At 44.8% G+C, this 24,878-nt stretch overlaps 1 pseudogene; it reads left to right on the forward strand.

Annotated features, from left to right (window-relative positions):
• The first annotated feature begins 16,986 nt into the window (after positions 1-16,986).
• On the forward strand, positions 16,987-17,103 carry LOC136646416 (5S ribosomal RNA; annotated as a pseudogene).
• The last annotated feature ends 7,775 nt before the right edge of the window (positions 17,104-24,878 follow it).

Consider the following 24,878-nt stretch of genomic DNA (forward strand, 5'->3'; position numbering starts at 1 on the left):
AATAAAAAGTATACCAAAGTTTCATTTTTACTTGTGGGGGGGGGGGCAGTACCCTACAAACAATTCCAGTGCCCTAGTTTCCCTAAAAACTGTTATCTTTGTTCTCCTGGTTCATAAAGTGGGGTGACCCTAACACTTTGAAAAAAGTCCATGCAAAAACTTTCATTTCTCCACTTTCCTTGGAAAAATTCAGAAAAGTTTTTTTTACCCCACATCTTACAATTGGTTTGTTAATGCGCCCTGGTACAAGATGGGTTAAACTGAACAATAGCAGCATAACTGTAAAGTTAATTCTGCAGTAGGTGCCGTTGGTTCTTTCTGAACTAGATTCTTTTTTCATTCCCTTTCCTTTGCATTTTACAGTATGCATATATTGAGACGATTCTATAATATGATATGATTACAGCATTGATCTGATTCTGGTCTAGCCACTGAATGTTTATTTAGGTTTGCATAAGGTAGCCACGGAGCCCATGCATCCAGAAAACCAGTGGATTCCTTGATCAGTAACTTCTGGTTTATTACCAGTATTGTATAGATTTAGAATGCACAATACACTGTGCTGTGCTTAGCTTATCAACACTGAATAACTTCTGCAATTTTATCACCTAGTTTTGTGAGATGATGCTGCATCTTCACTGTAGGTTTAACAAGGTTACACAATTTGTAATCACCTAAAGATTTCATGCTTCATTATTCAACTCCTTTACCAGGATATTAATTAATTTTAATTTTCTCCTATGGACACTACACTTAAAAGTCCCCATTATGTACTATATCTCCTTTATGGTCATTTAACTTCAATTTCATTTCTCCCTGGATTATCTTCAAATACAAACCTACACTTGTATTTTTTTTTTTAAATCTATTTTGCATCGTTAAAGACATGAATATTGATCTGTTTGGAACATGACATACGTGATGCTTTTAAAAATAAGGTCATTAAAGTCATTATGTTCTAAAGTTATGCCATGCAGCTTCAGACATTTTACTATAGGAAATCATGATGTTCTCTTCTAGTTCTGCCTAATGTTCAACACTGGCTGGTGCCCGAAAGAAAATTAATAAGTGATGTGTTGAAAGTTTTTTAGAGAAGTGAAATGAAAAGCAACCAGTCTGCTGTAGCATGTGCTGATGGAAGAATGAGTTTGAGTCTAGAAATTTATTGATCATGGGCTGAGTAGATATTGAAAAAAAATTGAGAATGGTGAGGAAGATTAGTCATTTTTATGCACTAAACCAGGGGTGCCCAAACCCCGGCCCGGGGGCCACTTGCGGCCCTCGAGGTCTCTTAATGCGGCCCTCAGGGAGCCCCCAGTCTCCAATGAGCCTCTGGCCCTCCAGAGATTTGTTGAAGCCCGCACTGGCCCAACGCAACTTCTCTCAGCATGACGGCGACTATTTGACCTCTCATGTGAGCTGTGGGATGAGGGCTCCCTCCACTGCTTGCTCTTTCACATCTGTGATGCAGCAGCGGCAGCAAAGGAAAGGCCAGTCTTGCTTTGTGCAATGCCTTTTATAGGTATTGAGCTATTGCAAGACATAAGAACATAAGAACATAAGAACAGCCCCACTGGATCAGGCCATAGGCCCATCTAGTCCAGCTTCCTGTATCTCACAGCGGCCCACCAAATGCCCCAGGGAGCACACCAGATAACAAGAGACCTCATCCTGGTGCTCTCCCCTACATCTGGCATTCTGACTTAACCCATTCCTAAAATCAGGAGGTTGCGCATACACATCATGGCTTGTACCCCATAATGGATTTTTCCTCCAGAAACTTGTCCAATCCCCTTTTAAAGGCGTCTAGGCTAGACGCCAGCACCACATCCTGTGGCAAGGAGTTCCACAGACCGACCACGCGCTGAGTAAAGAAATATTTTCTTTTGTCTGTCCTAACCCGCCCAACACTCAATTTTAGTGGATGTCCCCTGGTTCTGGTATTATGTGAGAGTGTAAAGAGCATCTCCCTATCCACTCTGTCCATCCCCTGCATAATTTTGTATGTCTCAATCATGTCCCCCCTCAAGCGTCTCTTTTCTAGGCTGAAGAGGCCCAAACGCCGTAGCCTTTCCTCATAAGGAAGGTGCCCCAGCCCCGTAATCATCTTAGTCGCTCTCTTTTGCACCTTTTCCATTTCCACTATGTCTTTTTTGAGATGCGGCGACCAGAACTGGACACAATACTCCAGGTGTGGCCTTACCATCGATTTGTACAACGGCATTATAATACTAACCGTTTTGTTCTCAATACCCTTCCTAATGATCCCAAGCATAGAATTGGCCTTCTTCACTGCCGCCGCACATTGGGTCGACACCTTCATCGACCTGTCCACCACCACCCCAAGATCTTTCTCCTGATCTGTCACAGACAGCTCAGAACCCATCAGCCTATATCTAAAGTTTTGATTTTTTGCCCCAATGTGCATGACTTTACACTTACTGACATTGAAGCGCATCTGCCATTTTGCTGCCCATTCTGCCAGTCTGGAGAGATCCTTCTGGAGCTCCTCACAATCACTTCTGGTCTTTACCACTCGGAAAAGTTTGGTGTCGTCTGCAAACTTAGCCACTTCACTGCTCAACCCTGTCTCCAGGTCATTTATGAAGAGGTTGAAAAGCACCGGTCCCAGGACAGATCCTTGGGGCACACCGCTTTTCACCTCTCTCCATTGTGAAAATTGCCCATTGACACCCACTCTCTGCTTCCTGGCCTCCAACCAGTTCTCAATCCACGAGAGGACCTGTCCTCTAATTCCCTGACTGTGGAGTTTTTTCAGTAGCCTTTGGTGAGGGACCGTGTCAAACGCCTTCTGACAGTCCAGATATATAATGTCCACGGGTTCTCCCACATCCACATGCCTGTTGACCTTTTCAAAGAATTCTATAAGGTTTGTGAGGCAAGACTTACCCTTACAGAAGCCATGCTGACTCTCCCTCAGCAAGGCCTGTTCGTCTATGTGTTTTGAGATCCTATCTTTGATGAGGCATTCCACCATCTTACCCGGTATGGATGTTAGGCTGACCGGCCTATAGTTTCCCGGGTCCCCCCTCTTTCCCTTTTTAAAAATAGGCGTGACATTTGCTATCCTCCAATCTTCTGGTACCGTGGCCGTTTTGAGGGACAAGTTGCATACCTTAGTCAAGAGATCTGCAACTTCATTCTTCAATTCCTTAATAACCCTTGGGTGGATGCCATCAGGGCCCGGTGACTTATTGATCTTTAATTTATCAATGAGGTCTGAAACATCTTCTCTTTTAACCTCTATCTGACTTAACTCCTCGGTTAGGAGGGGCCGTTCGGGCAGCGGTATCTGCCCGAGGTCTTCAGCCGTGAAGACAGATGCAAAGAACTCATTTAATTTCTCTGCCATCTCTAAGTCTCCTTTTATCTCCCCTTTCCCTCCCTCACCATCCAGAGGGCCAACCGCTTCTCTGGCGGGTTTCCTGCTTCTAACATATTTGAAGAAGCTTTTATTATTCCCCTTAATGTTGCTGGCCATGCGTTCCTCATAGTCTCGCTTGGCCTCCCCTATCACCTTCTTACATTTCTTTTGCCACAGTTTATGTTCCTTTTTATTCTCTTCATTAGGGCAAGACTTCCATTTACGGAAGGAAGCTTCCTTGCCCTTCACAGCCTCTCTAACTTGGCTGGTTAGCCATGCGGGCACTCTCCTGGATTTAGTGGAACCCTTCTTTCTTTGCGGTATACACCTCTGCTGGGCCTCTATTACTGTTGTTTTAAGCAGCCTCCATGCACTCTGGAGAGACTGGACTCTTTTTACCCTCCCTTTCAACCTCCTTCTAACCAGCCTCCTCATTTGAGGGAAGTCCGCCCGTTGGAAGTCAAGGGTTTTTGTTAGAGATTTGCCTGGTATTCTTCCCCCAACGTGCACGTCAAAACGGATTGCAGCATGTTCACTGTTCCCCAATGGCTCAGTAACGTTTACATCTCTAACCAGGTCCTGCGTACCGCACAAAATTAAATCCAGAGTCACCTGTCCTCTGGTGGGCTCCGTGACTAGCTGATCTAAGCCACAGTCATTTAGCACGTCAAGAAATCCAGTTTCCTTATCGTGACCAGAACACAAATTGACTCAGTCAATATGAGGATAATTGAAGTCCCCCATGATTACAACCCTGTCCCTCCTTGTCACCTCCCTGATCTGTTTCCTCATTTCAAGGTCCCCATCAGATTTCTGGTCTGGAGGACGATACCACGCCCCCAGTATTACATCGCTGCACAAGCCTGGTAATTTAACCCACAGAGATTCTACGGTGGAGTCGGACCCACCTTCAATCTCTACTTTGCTGGATTCTATCCCTTTGCTGGATTCTATCCTTAACATAAAGGGCCACCCCACCTCCAACACGCCCCTGCCTGTCCCTCCTGTAGAGTTTATAGCCCGGGATTGCGGTATCCCACTGATTCTCCGCATTCCACCAGGTTTCCGTTATGCCCACTATGTCAATATTTTCCCTTGTCACCAGACATTCCAGTTCTCCCACCTTTGCTCGTAGACTTCGGGCATTCGCATAAAAGCATTTATACACGGAATGCCCCAGGATGGGCTGCTTATTCGCTCCTTTGTCCCCGCATCCTCTCATTGTGCCAAACCGTCTATCACATCCCATCACCCTACCTTTCCCAATTTCTTCTCCTACCCTGCCTTTGTCTTGTTGTTCTCTAACCTCCCCATCCTCATTCATTCGTTCTTATAAGACCTTCATTCGTTCTTATAAGTTCATCTTTAATATATTCATTTATGTAAACTTATGTAAATTTATTCAAATTTTAAATGTAAATTAATTCTTTTTCCCCCCCCGGCCCCCGACACAGTGTCAGAGAGCTGATGTGGCCCTCCTGCCAAAAACTTTGGACACCCCTGCACTAAACCAATAATAATGCTAAAGGTACTACAAAATAGAGAGCAGATGTAGATAACAAAAAGATAATGACTGCTGCATCTGGATGATTTGCCAGCTCCCTTAGGGAGCACTCAAGAAACACAATACCCATATCCTATTCCCTCTCCCTTGTATCTGGCATTCAGCAACAGCCTACCTGTAAAACACTGGTTCCCAACCAGGTGGTCCACAAGACCATGAGAAGTGATCCATGAGGTCTCAGGAAAAAAAAAAAACTTATGGTCACTTCCAGTGTCTCAGCAAGCAAGCAATCTCCAACGGACCACCAATGAGAGTGGAGAATGGACTGCCCACAGCCATAACCACTGAAGTGGCTGTGGATGGTCCATTCTCTGTCCTCTCTGATAGTCCATAGAGGAGCACCTGGGGGCATATAGAGGAGCATTTGGGGGCAGATCACCAGAGTGGGCAACACCAGACCCCCCCCCCCCCACAGCCACATGTAGTCCATGACGATTCCAATTTTTGCACCATTGGCCTGCGGGTTCCTAAAGGCTGGGAACCACTGCTCTAAAATCTGGAGGGTGCATATAGTCATCATGACCTGTGATGGACTTTTCTGCCATAAATTTGTCCAATCCCCTTTTAGAGGTATCTAGGCCAGGTACCATGACAACATCCTGTTGGAGTTCCACAGACCAATTACATGCTGGGTAAAGAAAAATTTTCTTTGATCTGCTCTGATTCTTCCATCAGTCAATTTTTGTGGATATCCCCTGGTTTGGTGTTGTGCAAGAGGAAAAACAAATTTCTCTCAATGCTCTCTGTTCATTCCATGCATAATTTTATAAACCTCAGTCATGTCTGCCCCCTCTCCCAGCATCTTTCTGGACTAAAGAGCTCCAAACATTGTAGCCTTTCCTCACAGAGGGGAAGGCATTCTTGTCTGCAATAAATACTGAAAGTAAAAGGATCCCAAGTAATTCTATAAAGGAAGGAATACCCTTACCACCAGGGTCTCTGAGAGGAATTTTATCGGGGGGAACAAAGTTTCTTTTGGACCCCTTTACAAAACTGTAAAGGGATACAACTGTATCCTGAGCTCCTATACACTCCTTCATGGCAAACAGATCCACAAGCCAAGGAGTTCTTGTAGCAGGCAGTTTCCTTCCAGAATTGACACTGTGTTAAGGAGTATCATGTATGCATTCCTTAGCCCAGCATATATGGCTTGCCAGTAGCTGCAGCCGCACACTTGTGGCAGTGTCCCCAGCATCCCGTGCGGAAAACAAGTCTGACTAGATAGGAAAATGTAAGATCCCAGGAAATTTCTGGGCCCCCTCCTTTGGCTCCTGGGCTCCCTTTTTGACCCTGGGCCTGGGTACAAATTACCGCTTTACCCCCATCTCCTAGGCCCTGCTTACCACTAAAAGAAATCCATGAATGAGACAGCAACCGTTTCTGAGTTGCCTTCACAATGCTTTACACAGGAATCCACAATTTTAGCTGCCACCCTTGTAGGGGGGATTTGACTGGTGCCCTTTGGCTGCAGCCAGTGCTTTGGACTCTTGGCCAAGTTCAACCAAATATACAAGTCCTATACTTAATCCAGAGAATTGGTCCACTTGGCCCAGATACCTTCAGATGCTTCAGTCAAGTCAATGACCAAAGAGTTGAGCCCTCTCCTTCTCCAGAGAAAAGTTAGCATGGCCCCTCTTGCTCCAGAGAAAAAGATAGAGGGGGTGGCATTGGCCTACAATAATTCCAAGGGCACCTGTGAGAAATGTGGCCAACTATTTCTTCTTCCTCTGCTCCAGAGTAGGAGAAGGAAGAATGGAGGAGGCATAAGTGGGCTACCTTTTAGGCAAGCATAGTTGTTGGTTGGTGAGGCTACCCAACCTCACCAACATCTGCTATGCAACAAAATCTACCCAACAATTGACAAATCCTGGCTTTGTATATGTGAAACAGAAGGAAAGAGGAAGAGAAGAATCTTTAAAGTAATTTCATCCCACTTTCTAGGTAGGACACCAAAACTTAGTGCAGCATACATATTGACATAAAATCAAGGCACCAGCATTGACATGTTTACATTTACCTTTCAGCAGAAAGAAAGGTGTGTCCCCCCCCATTTGCTCTTCTTGCTGCTCCCTCATAAACAAGTCAGTATAAACAAGGGGAATTTAAATCAATAACATCCATTCACAGGTAAAATTGGTTTTAAATTTATTACATAATAAGGCTCAATTTGACAAGACAGAATACACCATAAATCTAAAAGTCTGACCAAATATGGTTTGTTTTGGTGATCGTCCACTTGACTAGAAAGTGATTTAGATTTTCCTACTTTGGGTACAATTTTGAGGGTAGACTAATGCATCCATTGGGCATAATGTAATCGCTATGCAAAACAGAAAGCTTTTGACATATTGGTATGCATACGTCCCTATTGCCTTTTGATACCCGGTCCCGGTTTCCACCTCTGCAACCTTCATCTTGTTCACATCTTATTGGAATGAATGGAAATTGAGAATTCTTGGTGTATTGATCTTATTTGCCTCTCTCTACAGCAAATTCAAAAGCACTGGGGAAAAATATGGTGTGATCTATGGATGTACAGAAAAAGGGCACAAGATTGCATCAGGGGAGAAAACACCAACACAAAGGTAGCTAGAAAGGGAGCATTAAGGCATGAATGCCTTATTTTGTACACTCTCTCCTCTTGATTATCACTTCACATGTTGCAAAACCCATTGAAAGGAGGATCCATGGCTGAGCAATGATGAAAGCAGGCTCGTGTTCAGTTATTCTTGAAAGTATGCTGAAGATTTTCAGAAACATTTATGGGTGATTTTTTTAGTCACTGTGCAGTCGCTACAATATATAAAGCACCCATTGGAATAAATTTCTGAGTAGTGGGTTAAACTCAGGCCTCAGGCCACCATTTGCATGCAATAAAGGACTCAATTCTAGTTCAGGAACAATGCTTCGGTTGAAGCCGTTTCTGCTACTTGACAACAGAATGTCTCTTGAGCAGTTGCTGGAATTGCCACTTCATCAACACACAGTTAGCTGTGCAAGAAAGTCTTTGTCTAAGTTAACTCCTCCCAAACCACAAGGCTGTGAGTGAGCCATGTAGCTCCCCTGAAGGGGCTCCATTTCCAGCCCTCCTGGGTCCCAAAGCCCTGAGGAATTGATCCATGAAAATCCCTTGACTTTAATAGTGCCTCCAGGAGCCCACTGGTGTTTTCCTATAGCAATCTCCTATCTCTACACTAGTCTATCATTGTGACTGGAGCTACACTAATTATGAGGCACTGTCCTGTGGGTGTTAAATAAAGCTCGCTCAGTACCCAGTGCAGAGTCAGCAGAAAACCTCCCATCTCTATGCCAAGCTGGATGAAAAGAAGAAATTTCTACTCAGCCCTTGTGGCAGCTGGCTGGCCCTGCACTAAAAGCCAGCCAGATGGGCAAATGCTTTAGAAGGAAGAGACTCTATAGCTGACATCCAAGGATGTAGACTTGAGCCCTAATCACTCCCAATCCAAGTTAAGTCCCGTCAATCACTGACTCAACTTGAGACACAGAGGCAGTGACTCACAACTTGACTCAGAACGTGAACCCATTTTCACTTCTGAGTTGCTTTGTGTGAGTGTGTGTGTGTTCTTGGTTACTTTTTAAATCAACACAGATCAGCTGGGTCGCAAGGAGCAGGCACCCAAAAGTATCTGCTCCTGCCACCCAGCTGATCAGCAGTGATCAAAGCAGTTCCAGACTGCCTGCAGTACTTTGACCGCCGTGAATCAGCTGGGCAGTGGGAGCAGGCACCTGGAAGTGCTTGCCTTCAGGAGAGTTTACAACACCCCCCCACCCCACCACCACCTCAATTTTTAATTTAAATTTGGCTCAGAGACTTGAGATTCAAGAGACTTGAACCTGGGACTGGACTTGAAAATTTGGGCAAGGACCTGAGATTTGATTTGAGACTTGAGGTTAGCAGACTCGAATACTTCACTGCTGACAACCCCTCTCCTCATTGATCCCTCTCTTCCCAGCCTGAAGTTCCAAGATACTAATGAAACTTGTGCTGGTATTCAGTCACTTTCCTGTAGCCAGATGTAACCTCATTCTCCCAGATTCTGCAAGAAGAATGGGGGAGGAGGGGGAAGAGGGACAGTAGCCATTCAAAACACAAGATACTAAATACAGCTCTGAGGTCTTCCCCCTTGAAATACTACTCAGGAAAACTAGCCCACTGGTTTGGATTTATGAAATATGTTCCATAAGAATATATCCAGTTTCTTAAAATAAAAATACAAGCAGCATCTGGCTGAATTACACTAGAACTCTATCCGGTTCTACAGCCTATTACCAAAGGTGTCCCTGAGAGGCCCACAGCGGGGGGGGGGGGAGGAGGGAGAAGTCCCCTTGAAGATGGCTGCTATTGTTTTGGCCACCCTGATTGCCCTGACTCATCACAGCTGTGCTGCCAGAGATAGAGAAGTCTGAGCAATAGCTGAGAAGAACTGAGGAATACCAGCAGAATCCAGAGAGCCAACCCTAGTAGGAGATGCTTGGGATTAGAATGGAATGTTCCCTGGCATAGGCTGAGGATTGAATCCCACATCAGCTGGAAGCATGCACAGCTTAATGAGGGATCACAGATCAGGACTGCTAGATGCATGGTCCTAAAGAGGTTCATTGAGGAGGGGGAGGACGTTCCATTGACATCCACAGCACTTGCTTGCAAGTGTTTTAAAGCCGGTGTGAAGTGTAAAGCCGGTCTAAATCCAGCTAATACATTTTGTGGATTGGAATGCCTGAAGGACAAAGTCATTCAGAACTGGAGAAACTTTGCACTTTGGCGGCATACTAAAACGCGTTAATGAGAACCACGGTGGGATTGTGGTGAACAAGAGTGATCAGTGCATCAGTTCTGGTTTAATGTTCAGATAACTGGTAGTAGACAAAGCATTTGTTGCTCTATCTCAAGCAGGGAAATGGAAAATGCTTTCTAGGCTTTCATGCTGTATTTGAAGATTATCATAAAGTGGGAGTTTTTCCACTGTAAAGGCTCTAAACAGTAAACCTTTAAGTCTACTTGACATTCAATGCAAATTTTTTTTTCAAGGAATAAGCCACTCTACAGTTTCCACTGAGCTCCAAGTACCCAAATCTAAGCGTAAAGTCCACCTTTTAAGTTAATTGCTGTCCTTTAATGAACAACACTTTCTTGTATAAAATGTATTTACAATGATCCCATTGACACACATCCTTTGGCCTTTCAGAGGAATATTGATTTTAATAGACTAACATGTTAGCAGCACACTTTGAAGCAAATGTGACAGATTGCTACTTTGGTGGGGAGGGGGGTAGCCACAGAGTTCTAAACCACAAGACGCAGGCAATGAGAATTTTGCATCAATGTATGTCCTCTGTATTAAGCATTTGCTTGATCTATACTAACATAATAAACCAAATATCATAAAAATATTACAATGGCTTTAGAAAAGCCTCAGGATGATGATTTTTAAAAATACCCACATTTTCTTCTTACCATGACAATCGCATTAGTACAGATCCGGAATCAGCTGTATAACTTATTCACATTCATGAAAAGGAGGGGACATCTTTCTGCAAGGGAAATATATTTGCTACAGCAAGGGTAGAAGACAGCCATACTCCTGTTTTCCACATAAAACAGGAGGGAGTCAGGGTGGGCCCAAGACCTCCAAGCAACTGAGATGGCATGTCAAATGCCAGCTTCTGTCAACTGATGGCATGCCAGTCACCACCTCCACCACTTTTCCTCCTCCCACTCTGAAAAAGAAGAAACATAGCAGAAAAGAAAGTACAGAAGAGAGGAGAGTGATAGCTAGAGTGTCAGAGATGCTCTAGCCCACCACTCTCTTTCTTCCACAATTTGCACAACAAATGAAATGCCTGGTCAGCAGTCATCTCTCATGTTTTCATTCTCTTATCATTCAATAAGTGGCCAAGAATCTTGCATTTTGAGATGGGCAAAGCTGGAGAGAGAGATGCTTCTATGACTAGACACATACAGCCCTACTGAGTCAATGATTCCTATGGAAGTTTGATTCCACTAAAATAACCTGTCTGGACTCAGAGAGATAATGGAAACCCCCAGTCTCCTAGACCTCAGGATATCTGGATGGCAGTGCACACTGCCAGCATCAGTGCTGTGACTATGCCTAGAAACTTCTTTGTAGGGTAGAGAGCTTGCTCCCTGTAGGTTGAAACATCCCTGCTAACTGCAAAGCCATTTAGGTTTCAGTAGAAATGGAAAGAGCCCAATCCAGACCACACAAACTTAAGGAATGGTACTACAGCTGAACAGCCAAGAGTTGCACCAGGCATGGAAATCTCCAATCTGGATTGGAGATTTTGTATTTTAAAAGATCAAAGATTGAAACATACAAACTCAGTAAGTTAGAAATACAGAGTAGAAATGAATGAAAATAAAAATTAAAATGAAAAAAGAAAGAAAACAGATATTGAGAGTTATGTGGCAGGTGCAGAGTTCTCGATCTACATAGCTTTGTTCTTGTACAAAACCATATAACATATGGGTTATCACATATTAAATGGACGGATAATTATTCTAAAGTACATTTTCAACAATAAAAAAAGAAAAAAATTATATATCCATTATCTACTCATCGAATCTATAGTTCATTTGACCCATTTTCCCCTTTGCATGCAGGAAGTTCGTGAATGGTTTCCAGTTGTCCACAAAAGTTTTTACTGACTTGTCTTCAGTGGTGTCACTAGGGTTCTCGTCAGCCAGTGCGAGATGCCAGTGCGTCACCCCCCCATGCAGTGGGCAGGGCAATACCCCAGGCGGTGGGTATGGTGATGTACCATAACTCCGCCCCCACTGGTTTTTTGGCTGTACCTGTTGATAGAACAAAGATAGAACACATTCTGCATGAAATTATGCATTGATTGATATATAACATGCTGGTATTATTCCTCCAAATTGTTATTTTAGTGATTTTGGTCACTAGTGGTGTCAACTAACTAACACCTTATTGCAGCAGTTCTCAAACTTTTAGCACTGGGACCCACTGATTAGAATGACAATCTGTCCAAGACCCACCAGAAGTGTTGTCATGGTGGAAGTGACATCATCAGGCAAATTAAAATAAATAGGTATAAATAAGTAATACAAATAATTAAATAAGCAGAAGCCAGCCCTGGTCCATCAAGTCAATTTCCTCTATAGCCTGCCTGCAATAACACCCCCCCCATCCAAAATCAGTAAGGTTTACAGCCCTACCAAGTGTCCATTCAATTTAAGAACTTCTGTTTAAACCAGATCACTGTCAGAATCCACCTAGTTTTGTAAGTCTCAAAAAAGTTCACCTTATCAGCTGAAGCCTCTGTTTTGATCCTTTTTAGTGGAGGGGAGGGGAGGCTGCCTTCTGGAGCATTTGTTGAGCTCCTGTTCCATCAGATCACGACCATTCTGGTAGCTTCACATTCCCCTTTGCCTGGCCTGACCACCAGCCAAGGTATGCTTGCTTACTCACAAGTAAATGCAACAGCAAGGCTTAGTTTCGCTTTCCATAGGGCTTAATACATTCATCTGCTTGGAGGGAGGGACTACTTTCTCAGGTGTTTGGGGGGGCTGCATTCATTGGATCCGGACCATTCTGGTGTTGTTGGATTCCTCTCAGCCTGCCCTTTCTGATGGACTAAGGCAAGGTCGCCTACTCATGAGTAAATGCACAATACAGCTTGGTTGCACTTTCTATAGGGCTCCATGCAGTTTTTGTTCTCTGGTTTTCGGGCCGTAACTTTTGATAGAAAGGAGATATTTCAATCTGGTTTTTTGCATTGCTTTCTGTTGGCACTTCCACATCCAACAGTATTATAACATGAAGGTATTTCTCCTAACCACTGCAATTTTAGCGTGTAACCCTCCCGTGCGCATCACCCCCCTGTGCGCGTCACCTGGTGAGGCCCGCACCCCCCACACCCCCTAGCGATGCCACTGCTTGTCTTTAAGAAGGATTGTAAGTTTTCCATTTCTGCAAAGTCCAATATCTTTAACCACCATTCTTCCACTGAAGTTATCTCTGGAACCTTTCAGTATTGAGCATATAATATTCTTGCAGCAGTTGTCATATATAAAAATATGATTTCAAAGTCTTTCTAAATCGAATCATCCAATATTCCCAACATAAAAGCTTCTGGTTTCATTTGTAAATGTATCTTAAGTATCAACTGCCTTTGCTGGTTTGCCAAAATCCAATATTTTTTCTCTTGTGATATGCTTAATTGTTTCATCACTGAAAATTCTTATCAATGATAGCACAGATAATCTCCCCCTGACAGACAAAGTTCTTAACTCTCTATGCCAGCAGTTCCCAAAGTCCTACTTTGTCCTACTTTCCCAAAGTCCTAAACAGAAACTCATCCGTGAAGCAATCCATTGGACAAGTTTCTGGAGGAAAAATCTATTACGGGGTACAAGCCATGATGTGTATGCGCAACCTCCTGATTTTAGAAATGGGTTATGTCAGAATGCCAGATGCAAGGGAGGGCACCAGGATGAGGTCTCTTGTTATCTGGTGTGCTCCCTGGGGCATTTGGTGGGCCGCTGTGAGATACAGGAAGCTGGACTAGATGGGCCTATGGCCTGATCCAGTGGGGCTGTTCTTATGTTCTTAACTACAATTCCCAGGAAGCCTTGCAGGTCTCTTGTTATCTGGTGTGCTCCCTGGGGCATTTGGTGGGCCGCTGTGAGATACAGGAAGCTGGACTAGATGGGCCCTTGGCCTGATCCAGTGGGGCTGTTCTTATGTTCTTATGTTCTTACTTGGACTTTGTGACTGCTCCAAGTTGTTACAGGGGCGGGAACAGGGAGGTTGCCCCAACAGCATCACAGCAATTGTGGCACTGCGGGGTCCCAGGGACATCCCCACATAACTGGAGATGTCCTCCAGCCTCCTGGGGGGTCCTGGAGGCTTGCAGCCACCTCCATAACCCTCCACGTGGCTGCAAAGAGCTCTGATCTGCTATAGGAGCTCACTTCCAGGTTGCTCAAAGTGAGCTCCGATAGCAGATCATTGCAGCTGTGTGGAGAGTTGTGGAAGTAGCTGCAGCCTCCAGGATCACCTGGAAGGCTGCAGGACACCCTCAGGTATGTGGGGTTATCCCTGGATCCCTGCAGTGCCATGATTACTGCGGTGCTGTTGGGGACCCAGGTTTGGCTCCCAATAGTGGATAGTGAGCCCTGACTTTGGAAATCACTGCTCTATGGATTCATGAAAAAAAATTCAACAGATGCTTTTATTTCAATAAGATTTTTACTAGAGGGGTGGGAAAAATGTGATTCTGCCAAGTGATTGTCACTAGACAGTGAGCAGAACAGGAAGAGATAGTTTGCACTTGTAGCAACTTAGATCCTATGAAACCATGTAATGGAATAAAAACCTTAACAAAGAATTAAAACAAAGATGGGGGACGTTAATTGGAAAACTTGATCAATTAGCAGAAAGGCCATAAGTAGGAAGCAGCAGAGCATGAAATCTGATTAAACTGAACCATACGTCCCACTTCATTTCCAGCGGTGTCGCAAAACTGATGACCTTGAAGAGAGAAGACGTTTGGGGAGAGCTAAAATACGAGTTAACTCAGCGCAGTTTTAAAAAAAGAGAACTGATAATAAATGTTGTACCTCTAGAAAGCCTTAAATTAAAAATCACATACATATTCAGGCCGGAGAGGCGGGTAGCCAATAAATTTGGATAATTGACACGCAGGCCAAATTTATTACAATGGGGAGAAGCAGAAGGAATGTGAAAAAAGGTCCTCATTTAGCAAATTTGACAAACTGAGCGGCTCATACAATAGCCTGCTGACTAGTCAAATTATTTACAGGTAGTTTGGCATTGCTCTGGCACACTGTGTGGTTTCTCAGCAATGGAGAAAAATCTGTGATATCCCTGCAGTGCACGGCAATTGTGGAGGGACAGGGACGCAGGCATCTTACTACTGTGGCGAGGGAATGCTAATTGTTTTCATATGGGCTGGCTAGATGGGCATTTGGTCATCACACAAAGGAATTTAATGTCTAGATGTTCCTCACATAGACCTGTTTTCCCCTTTCTAAAAAAAAAAAATTCAAGGACCTGATGCCTTTCTGGAACTGCTTGGGGAGATAGCTTGTTAGTTTCCCAGAAAGGGATGAGCACCTGCATTATTTGCCCAAAGGGTCTTTCTCAGGGAACTACAGTTGGGAATATGGCCGCCTTCAAATTGTGGCTTTTTCAGGCTTTGAGCCACAGGAGGAATAATCCTTTGGTAACACAGTTTCTTCTCTACTCTGATAATTCTGCTCAGAGGAGAGAGCCAATTTCTTACAGCAAAATCCTCTCCGTGTAAAGTCAAACAAAAGCCCCATTCAGTTCAATGGAACATACTCCCAAGTAAGTACGTATTGGACTGCAGTTCTATTTGGTTACAGTCAGAGAACCTTTCGTCACCAGATTACAGTTGCTATTAATATGCTGCACTAAACTGTAAGCAGAGTGACCAGATGCAATGGAGAACAGAGTGCCCGTACCTTTAACCATTGAATAAAGAGGGAATTTTGGCACATGGAAGGGTTTAAAAAGCTGCACCTATCAAAATCCCCTCTTCTATGCAATGGTTAAAAGTATAGGCGCTCTGTCCTCCATTGCATCTGGTCACCCAGACTGTAAGAAACTAGCAGTGCAATTCCATGGATGCATTTGGCCAGTGTTGTGGTCCCTGCCAATTGAGGGTGTCGCAAACATGCTCTACAGCACATTTGTGGCACCCGGAGAGTAAGCAGTGCCAGCAGGAGGCCTGCACCACCTCACCAATGCTGCGTCCAGAGGGGCGGCCAGTGGCAGAGGTAAGAGACGCCAGGTGGCGGGGTGGCGGTGGGAGGATGGAACGGAGGGGGGGAGGGGGAGGAGAGAATGGGGTGGATTAGGCCTAGGAGGGGGTGGGATAGACAGAGTAGGCCTGACTGCCTTGCATGGGGCTGCTCAGACTTGCACAACCTCAATAGCTGGCTCCCCAGTGGACAGGCTGCTGGAACATGACTTGGGGTAAGAGAAAAATATCCCATTACCCTGAAGAGACCTCCAGCCTGCTCCTAAGCTGTGCTGGATACAGTGGAGGCCATGCAGCCCCAGAGTGCCAGTGCAGCTTAGGACTGGTCTGCCTGAGAATGCTGCGTCCCTAATCTGCTCATACCTAAGAGCCGCTAAGGCTGGGTCATATTGTTTGCTTGAAGTTTCATGTGGTGTCACGCTGTCAAATGGTTTTGTATTTCTCAAATATGTTTACGTTTCTTAGCATTTATAATTCTGTCCTAGCAGGACACTGGCAGTGTTGATTTTTCCCCCCCTCCAAAAACAGTCACTGACCATTAGCAAAAGCTAGCAATGTTGTTGGTCTCACAGGTTTTTTGCAATTCAACCCAGCTGAGATAATACAGCTCAATTAGAGATAATACAACTTTTACATGGAGGTAATTGCAAATAATGACTGATATTAAATCTATGTAAGTGTACTTATGGTCACATTCTAACACTTAAGCTCATTTTAATACATTCACTATACCCCGTCAGAATTAATGAGATCCTAAATTTGTTTAGCATCAAGGTGCCAAACTCTTAATTTTTGTGAGTATTGAAGGGACTTATTCAACTTTCCAGTGCCGATTCAGCTGCAATGCAGCCCCAAAGTAAGGGAGCAAACATCCCTTCAACTTGAGGAGGCTTCCATGACTGCCCACCACAGGATGCAGCACCCACCCCATTGGCACTGCTGCATTGGCACTGGAAAGCTGGATAGATTTGGGCACTAATGCACTGAATGATCAAATGGAACGATCCTTATCTGAAAGCAAGTTCATTCACTTATTTCATTCACGTTTCTGAAGTGGTAACATCCACAGGTATTTTCTCAGACAAGGTAACTTTTTAATGCTTTTTGGGGGTAGCAATGTCACTCAGATGCCTCCCCAAGTGCAAATGAAGTATCAGGAACAGTACTGTAGTTAGAGTGTCTCAGCAGTATACCCTCACTTTTGCTGCTTGACACTGTACCATTTCCCAGCAACTGTTACCCTGCACGTGCCCGATCTCGTCTGATCTTGGAAGCTAAGCAGAGTCAGGTCTGGTTAGTACTTGGATGGGAGACCGCCTGGGAATACCGGATGCTGTAGGCTTATACCATAGTCTTTCGAGACTGAAGGTTGCCAACCATTTCCCAGCAGCTTTCCACATGCTAACATTAAATATATATGCACATGCACACACACCATGACATGATTACTACATAGGCATACTGCACACTATCCATATCTCTGACAAGATTTTCAGACGCAAAGGTTAACATAAAAACATAAGAAGAGCCCTGCATCAGGCCGAAGGCCCAACTAGTCCAGCTTCCTGTATCTCATATGTTGCCAACACTGCTCAGTCACATGTACATGTGCCTTGCTACACAAGTCATGCACGCGCGCACACAATAACTCAGGCTGGACCAAACTGGGGGAATTAGTAATATGCGGAGAGTGAGAGATCAAATTCAGCAGTGTCTGAATTTGCTTCCCGGCAGCACAAAACCCTGTACGATGGCGCAAAACTTGGACCACTGTTGCACAGTGCTGGGCTGCTGCCACTAACGGCAAGAGGCTCGGTACATGTGGCTGTGGCTCTCGGAGGCTCTGCAGGTGTCAGTAAGTTGGCAGTGAAGATGGGCCAGTTGCAGAGAAGGCAATTAATGGGGCTCATTGGAAAGGAACCAGAGGTGTGTCCAGAGAAAGAGGGGGTGGATCTGATGGCAGTAGCGCACGTTGGAAGTTATCCCTCTCCCCCTCTCTTCTTGGTCTTGTGCCAGCTGTATAACTAGTGTAGGTCCAAGAAAACCCATAGGAGTTTGGGACGTCTACTCTAGGGGGAAAAATTTTTTACTTACCTCCTGCAGGATATCTGATTGTCATCATCCCCCATAACAGCATGTAGCACAGCCTCCATTGGTGTGACTTTATGCTATAACATGGTGAAGGATAGGATTGGGCAGTAAAATAATCAGTTGTGGCTTTATGGAAGAGTTAGGACCCCTAAGCCTGGTCCTGTGAACTGCATTAACTTGACAGACCATAGGATTAGGCTATACCCCAGGACTCTTTTTTACTTTTCTTCTTTGCTAACTTCTCAGTGCCATTCTTTGTTTTCCTATAAAAAGATCATCACACAATCACCTCCCATCTATCCATCCCCAGAAGGCTGTTAGTGAAGCTCATTATAATTCATTATCAAAGTTCATGACTTATTCTATCACTTTCCAACCCATTTCCTAAAACAATATGGTATGTTGATTTATGTGTTTGTGTTCTCTCGCTAGTAAAAATGTTTTGTCACAAATCATCAGACTACCCCTTAAATAGACAGGGTTGCTACCTGGAGAGCAGATCACCAATAAATGTTTATATTCTTTTTCAATAAATTGACAATATATTGACAAAGAAAGCAATAAAGGGTGCTTGAGATACAGGTAATGGAATGTGCATATAGATTAGGTGGGAAATAAGGTTTAGATAGTTACAGCTGTAAACTTATGCATGAGAGTAAGTTCCATTGAACTCAGTTTGACATACTTTTGAGTAGACATGCATAGGATTCTACTGTAACAGCCCAATCCTAGCCATCCTCCCCTCCCCTGACAAAGCAGCATCGCCAAAATAGTGACTGCTGCATCCTACGGTGGAGAGGGCAGACCAAGAGGTCTCCTCTGGGTAAAGGAACATTTGTTCCCTTATACAGGGCATGGGGAGGTCTACTTGAACCTGTAACAGCTATATAGCTGGCACAGATCTGCATGGACCCAGGATTGGGTCCAGGATTGGGCTGCGGGATTGGATCTGGAAGGGGTTTAGGATATTGGCAGCATTAGTGTCACCGATCCTGCCACTTCCCAGGGCCGATCCATCCATCCCCACCCTCCCCCCATCCTGTGTCACCCTTCTCTGCCCCCTTCTGCTCTCCCATTACTTTCATCAGCATACTGACTTACCTGCATCACTGACTTTCCTTACCTCCAACCTTTCCCATTGACTTATCTTTATCAGTCATCAGTGGGAGAGCCATGGCCATAAAGCAGTCAACACTCGTTGCAAAACGTGCTCCATCAGCATGCTAGTCGGCACACTGCTGGGAGCACTAGTGTGCTGACTAGTGCGCGGATGGAGCACCTTGTGTGACTGGCTCTGATGGCTTTATAACAGTCAGCTCCAGTAGAGGACCAGGAACAAGGATGCTTGCTAAGGATAAGATTGGGCTGCCAGTGGCTTGCACTTTATGCTGTATAGTTGACAACAGAGGAAGTTAGGGTTTTGCTCTTCAAATATTTCTGGAAATTCACTGTGGGTGAAAGCGTCGCAATGGTGCATCTATGGACCCAGATAGTAATCAACAACTTGAGTGAAGGAAACAAAAGAATAATGGACTGCATTAATAGGAATTAGGCAGCTCAGCTTTAATTTAACCGCTTGATCCCACTCTTAGGAAAGTATGTTTTGTGCAATGTCTCTTTCCTTTTTCTCTCCCTTCAGTCCAGGATCTTCACTAGGAAAGATTTGGTAAAAGAGATCCACTGCAATCCTCCAGAACAATGCAGTGGATTGTCAAAGCTGGGATGTATTCCATAATTCCTTCTATGAAGACAGAGTCCTAGTTGGCTTCTATGTGAAATACTTTGTTCGGAGTCAGTGAGGCCCAAGTTTTGAACAATCCAAGGACATCCCTAATTCTCTGTAGGTGACGCCTCACATGCTCCAAGCTTCCAAGATGGCCAGTAGATGGTGAAAACACTGCTCGCTGTCTGTGTAAGACACAGTCAGGACCAGAATGGTTGGGAATCATCCCTATTCTCTTTAGGAGGTTTATTGCACACTCCATGCTTCCAGGGCTGCCAAACACTTCCACTGACTGTTCCGGTTTCCTGAAACGGGAGCATTTTTGTTTGTAATCAGCAGAATCAAGCATAATGCAGTGGAACCTATTCCAACAATACTTCAGCCTCACTTGGCAATCAGGATTCTTTTCTGGATTCTGGCCAGATTCTGGAATTTAGGATCATTCCTACCTGTAAGTTCAATTGAGAGGGATCTAAGACTATCTATTTGGCCAGGCTGAATTGCCAATTGGAATGAATTCATTTGAAAATGCTATTTTAGACGCGGGAGGTTGTGTTTGAGAACCTGTTAAACAACAACAACAACAGTATTTATATACCGCTTTTCAACTAAAAGTTCACAAAGCGGTTTACAGAGAAAAAATCAAATAACTAAATGGCCCCCTGTCCCAGAAGGGCTCACAATCTAAAAAGATGCAAAAAGAACACCAGCAGACAGCCATTAGAACAGACAGTGCTGGGGTGAGGTGGGCCAGTTACTCTCCCCCTGCTAAAAAAAGGAGCACCCACTTGAAAAAGTGCCTCTTACCCAATTAGCAGGGGTTAAATCTAGGTATTTCCTTAGATTGGACATCTTTTAGGTCTTCAGCTGCTAGAAACCTGCATATAATTGCCTGACAAACTTTTATTCACATTGGTGATATATGATGTTGCTTACATGTGTATGGGGCACTGGGCGTATACCAGCAGAGCAAAGGCCAGTCTCATGGCTCTTTAGGGTATTAAGGGCACAATCATAACCCACTTTCCAGCACTGATATAAGGGCAATGCAGCTCCTAGGCAGCAGCGGACCTCCCTAGCCCCACACCCAGAGCAAAGGTCCACGATGGCACCCCCCCATGGGTTACCGCCACCCCCGTACATAAATCTGCCCCCCTACTCACCTGAGACTCACAAAGCCTTGCGTGACCTCCACCTGCATCAGAGAAACCTCTGTGAGGTTCCCCGATGCTCTAAACTGTGCTTCTGGGAAACCGGAAGCACAGTTTCCCCGCCCCATTGGGATCCCCATCGGATGCCTCACGCCTGGGGCTTTTGCCCCAACAGACCTTATGGTAAGTCCACAACTGCTCCTAGGTAAGGAAACAAACATTCCCTTACTTTGAGGAGGCCTCCGTGAGTGCCCCCCAACTGCAGGATGCAGCATACATCCTATTGGCAAAGCTATGCCAGTGCTGGAAAGTGGGTTAGGAATGGGCCTAAAAAACTGTCATAGACCCCTTCTTTGTTTATTAGTCTCTATGCATAGTTTTTCATTGACCTGCTGCTGCTAATGCTGCATCTTCTAGCCAGCACCCAGAATAGGTATCAAACCAGTCTTTTGTTCCTAGCCATTCACTCTTCTTGCCCACATTCCCTCCCAGAATGCAACCAGGGAAGACACTGCTCCAGCACCCACTGAGGAGCCATCCTTTTGTGAGTTGCCTCTCAAAGCACTCCTCCCAGGAATGTAGCCTGCAGTCAAATTGACTGTGTGAGTGCTGTGCAGGTGCCCATTCGTGAGTTTCTGAGTCTTGCTCTATTTTTGAACAGTTTTAGGGGGAGGCCTGAGATCAGTCTCAGGTCCCCAGTGTACAATTTTCCCTAATTATTATTATTGAAAGAATATTTATATACCGCTTTTCAACATGAGTAGTTCACAAAGCAGTTTGCATAGTAAAATAAATGAGTAAATGGTTCCCTGTCCCCAAAGGGCTCACAATCTAAAAAAACATACAGAGAGACCCTAGCAACAGCCACTGGAAAAGATGCCATGCTGGGGTGAAGAGGGACAGTTGCTCTCCCCCTGCTAAATGTAAGAGGACACCATTTTAAAAGCTGCCTCTTTCCCAGTTAGCAAAGTTTAATCAATCTATAGGGCTTCCCACTGCAAACCAGGCTGAAACTCTCATATACTTTGAGAAAGTTACACAGAGAACCCCGTGGTTCAAATGTTGTTGGCAACCTTCAGTCTCAAATGACTATGGTATCGCGCTCTGAATGGTGGTTCTGGCACAGCGTCTAGTGGCTGAAAAGGCCGATTCAGGAATGACAATCCCTTCCACACTGGGAGCAAGTATAGTGTGTCCCTGGTCACTGGTTCTTTAAGAACCTGGTCCCTGGTTAATTAAGAAATTAATTATAACCCTGCACATGCCTGATCTCGTCTGATCTTGGAAGCTAAGCAGAGTCAGGCCTGGTTAGTACTTGGATGGGAGACCGCCTGGGAATACTGGGTGCTGTAGGCTTATACCATAGTCTTTCAAGACTGAAGGTTGCCAACCAACCAACCAACGGTTCAAATGACAGCTAGACAATAACTAGCCATCTTGAATGTTGCCCAACTGCCCAGACTATCTCTCATTGAGTGATTTATGCACTTGGATTCCTGCCTGTGTCCTGCCCTCTCTTTTTCGAATGCCACTTACCTGTTTGGTTCTGTTTTTTATTTGTGCCTTCTGAAATCTCCCTTTGTTCTCGCTCTCTCTAGCATCTGGCACCCTGCTAAACTTCATGTAATGCATTATGTTGTTTGCTTTATTGGTTAAGAGATGATATTACTTTAATACATTACCCCAAATGAAGTGTGTTGCTGAGTACCCACCTTGCTGACAGTCAAGTGGAAGGTGCCTGTGAAAATACATTAACAATATGATTCCACTTTTGTGCACTAGGTTTTGGTGCCCTGAGTTAATGCAACTGCTTAGCAAAACAAGAGAGGCAAAAACCCAACAAGGAGAGGTAAGTGCTAATTCACATGTGTCTTACAACTAAATGGCTCTCAGCTGTAGAAAAACATGTTTCACCTGCACTTTACTGTATACAATTCAAAAAAGGACTGAGGGAAATAACAAAGGACTTCAGGAAAGAGGTTGTACTAATTACAGGACTCGAGTAGAGAGACAGAAGATGTGCGACCTCACAGCATCAGATTGACTTCAGATGAGACAAGAAGACAGAGATGGCACTATTTTGTATAACAAGTTAATGGGGGGTTTCACATTGTCAAATTTGTCCATGAGATAATAAACATGGGTACAGTGGTGTCACTAGGGTTGGTGTCACCCGGTGTTGCAGTGTCACTCCCAAGGACTGCATCTGCCCCAGAACTTTTGATGTGCTTGATCTGCCTGGCAGGCCATCTCCCATCCTTCTATCTCCCATCCTCCCATTCACCTGGCCTTGTGGAGAACCAACGATGGAGACCAGGCCAACTGGGATTGCCAGATATGCCACTAGGTTGTATTGCACAAATGTCACTCCCTGATGGTGTCAACTAGGTCTGCACCCTCCCCCGGTGACATCACTGCATGGGTATACAATCATATGGAGGAAAAATCCATTACGGGGTACAAGCCATGATGTGTATGCGCAACCTCCTGATTTTAGAAATGGGCTATGTCAGAAGGCCAGATGCAAGGGAGGGCACCAGGATGAGGTCTCTTGTTATTTGGTGTGCTCTCTGGGGCATTTGGTGGGCCGTTGTGAGATACAGGAAGCTGGATTAGATGGACCTATGACCTGATCCAGTGGGGCTGTTCTTATGTTCTTATGGAGTAAAACTAGCAGATGCTCATTTGTACACATCACAATTCAGCTGCCATTTCTGTGCAATTCAGCCATCATAATGTCTAGACTTGCCTTTCTCCATTGTAAACTGGTGCTTTAAATTCTGAAAGGGTTGGGAAGTTCAATTGTAGTTTGCAGGGCCAGCCCTTGCTTGAGTCAGTGAGTTGTTGCCGTCTCCTGATATAGAGTATGCATGTGTGCCACCTATCCTTTCTCCACTCCTGTCATGGCTTCTGCTATTTCAGCAACTCCTCCTACTTCTCCTTAAAATGTCACTGTCATAAAGCCCAATTAGGTTTGGGCTGTTAGACAACTCAGTGGACCAGCCCTGGTAGTTTGATAGAGGGCTTTTGCAGTGATATTGACCTGATTTTTTTTTTAAGTAATAACATTTAGGGTGCAATCCTAACCCCTTATGTCAGTGCTTTCCAGCACTGACATAAGGGCAATGGAGCTCTGAGGTAAGGGAACAAACATTCCCTTACTTTGAGGAGGCCTCTGTGAGTGACACCCAACTGCAGGATGCAGCACATGTCCCATTGGCACCGCTATGCCAATGCTGGAAAGCACTGACATAAGGAGTTCGGATTGCACCCTTAATCTTTAATAATAATAATAATAACTTTATTTATACCCCATCCTTCTCCCCAAAGGGATCCAGGGAGGCTTACAACGGGTAAAAACAGATTAAAACATGATTTAGCAAACAGATAAAAACATAATAACACATTAACAGATATCAAAAAACAGTAGTCAGATAAAAAGTCAGGTAAAAAAGAGTATATAGCAGCAGATCATAAGGAATCAGGCCAGTAAAAAATGTAGAAAAGATGTTTAAAACGCCATGAACTCAGAAGGCTCGTTTAAACAGAAGGGTCTTCAGGCCTCCCGGAAAGTCTCAAGTCAAGGGGAAGGGAGTTCCATAACGTTGGTGCCACTACTGAGAAGGCCCTATTTCTTGCCACCACCCCACGTACCTCCCTAGGCGGCGGCACTTGTAAAAAGGCCTTCTCTGATGACCTAAGAGGATGAGCTGGATTGTATGGAAGTAGGTGACCTCTAACATACCCTGGCCCAGAGCAGTATAGGGCTTTAAAGGTCAAAACCAGTACCTTGAATTGGGCCCAGAAACGAATGGGCAGCCAATGTAGCCCCTTGAGAAGCGGGCTGACAGAGTCAAACTGCCTACCTCCAGTAACCACACGGGCCGCCGCATTCTGCACTAATTGCAGTTTCCGAACCGTCTACAGGGGCATTCCAACATACAGCGCATTACAATAATCTTACCTCATGGCATGGATCACCGTGGCCAGGTCGGCACGATCCAAGTACGGCCGCAGCTGGCGCACCAGCCAAAGCTGAGCGAAGGCTCCCCTAGCCACAGCTGCTACCTGGGAATCCAGGAGCAGCTGCGAGTCCAGGTGGACCCCCAAGCTGCAGACCTGCTCCTTCAGAGGGAGTGCAACCCCATTCAG

This window comes from Tiliqua scincoides, chromosome 3 (genome assembly GCF_035046505.1).
Source record: "Tiliqua scincoides isolate rTilSci1 chromosome 3, rTilSci1.hap2, whole genome shotgun sequence".
NCBI lineage: Eukaryota > Metazoa > Chordata > Lepidosauria > Squamata > Scincidae > Tiliqua > Tiliqua scincoides.